Below are 1,924 nucleotides of genomic sequence, written 5' to 3'. Positions count from 1 at the left end.
CATGTCAAACCAGTAGATCCACTTTTCCCAGGATCACAATGCAGCCGAGGACAAAGCCTGTTTGGCCGTTTGAGCTAGACTAACCCACCCTTATTATGACATGTTTAATCTATTCTTCAGTTGCTGAAGGGGAAGTGGAACTGGCAAAACGGATGGCATGAGACAAGGTATGAAGAGGGAAGAAAAAAGGAAGAGAGGGGAATTTGAGGAGAGACTGAGCGCTGTAAGACAAGAAATATGCATTTGAGATTAAAAAGGAGAGAGTTGGGAGGTAAGGTGCGGTAGCTGTTCATGTGATAGTCACATATTCACATGTGTTCATGGTTCAATCACGCGAAAACATCACTTAATCCTCCTCTTTTCGTAGTCCTGTCGAGAAATCTGCTCCAAGGTCAGAGACACATACAAACCCTGTCAAGGAGAGTAGGAGTACGTGACAGCTGATGAGCTTGTTAACTTCACTGACACTAAAAGTACATACACCAACTTATTCCATGAGGGCCACTGCCGACCAGTTTCCGTGAACAAGGCAAAACATGCGGACAAAGGCTCACTAAGCATACTGGACGGCCTCTCAGGTATACGGAGTAAGACGAGTACAAAAGACTATCGATGACTAACAGGCCATGCAGTATTTCTGCGTGCGATCTGTGTGGCAGTTCAACTTTGTACAGTGAAAAGAACCAGTATTACCGACACACACGACATTTTAAATAAAAAGATAAACACATTTCCCCCCCCCTTTGTACCTCCTTTTCCTTCCTTCCCCATCCTAAATTCACACCCCTTTCAAAGAGAGTCCCAAGGTAAAGTGGAGATACGGTACCTGCGTTAGCCCTTCTCAGCCCTGTTGCTCTTGTTGCATGCCGTAAGAGCAATGTGCAACACTTCCTGTGTGTGTTACCGCTCAAGTATTCACTGTCAAAGTGAAAACGTAAGTGCAATGAGGTCTGGAGGCGGGCCCAGCGTAAGGTGTGTGCATTTCTGTGCATGTGTGCACAACAGATTAACTGCCACATGGATGAATTTGTCTAAACATTATAGTGTGCTGAAGGAGTTTGACTTGAAAGAAAGGGGGTGGACTTGTACTTCAGAGAGAGTGCAGCAGGCTCGCCAACTTTCTATTAATGATTAACCAGACCAAAGTCTACACTTTATAATACAGGGATTTAAGATCTGGCATGGCGTGGATCATTCAGTGGTTAATGGTTTTATAGATTCAAGAGATCTCACTGGAATTGGGCGTTTCCACTCTTTCAAGTTGACCTACCGGTGGACACAAGCACAGGACACATAACCGTCAGAGACAGACAGAAGGCGAAGAAGTGAGGCAGCCTGTTCAATGGAAAGGAAGTAAGCGTGTTTTCAAAGTGCGTGTGCATAGCTGAAGGGTCTGTATCATCCGTGTCTCCACTCCTAAGACGTGGAAAGGAGGGACTAGAGAGTTGGAGTACACATAGGTAGGAGGGTTTCAGACACACAGTCAGTCATAATCAACCTTGAGCATGAACAGCTACGGCCTGCGTCACACGCATGAAAAGATGATGGGTGAGAGAAAGACAGTGGAATGAAAAGTGTGTTTTTTTATTTTATTATTTGGACTTGATGTTTAAATTAAGGTGGCAGTACTATTTATAGCTCATGAACGTCAGGAGTGTTTAACAAAGAGCAGACGTCATTTAAAATGCAGACACCTGCTGAGAGCGGGTGAAGAGGCAGAGTGGACGAGCGTGGAGAATGAAGAGATCAACAGCAGGAGAGAAAAGGAGCAGAAGTGAACAGCCAGAGGCAACGCCTTCGCTCCTGAAGAGCTCCCACTTGCTGCCATGGCAACACTACGTATGCTGCGAGCGTGTGCGCGCACGCCGGGGCTCTGTGTGTCATTGTGGACACACACACACACACAAAAAAACACACACACACA

The 1,924-nt window shown here is 45.8% G+C and overlaps 1 protein-coding gene across 1 annotated transcript in view; it reads right to left on the bottom strand.

The window, feature by feature from the left end:
• kmt2e (lysine (K)-specific methyltransferase 2E) overlaps positions 1–1,924 on the bottom strand; it is a gene marked incomplete at its 5' end in the record, with an annotated part of 23,384 nt that overhangs the window by 15,127 nt on the left and 6,333 nt on the right.

Source organism: Morone saxatilis, unplaced genomic scaffold (assembly GCF_004916995.1).
Source record: "Morone saxatilis isolate NCDOM2014 unplaced genomic scaffold, NCSU_SB_2.0 Contig10, whole genome shotgun sequence".
Taxonomy (NCBI): Eukaryota; Metazoa; Chordata; class Actinopteri; family Moronidae; genus Morone; species Morone saxatilis.
The sequence above is the reverse complement of the archived record's forward strand: the minus strand, read 5'-3'. Positions and strand labels throughout refer to the sequence as shown.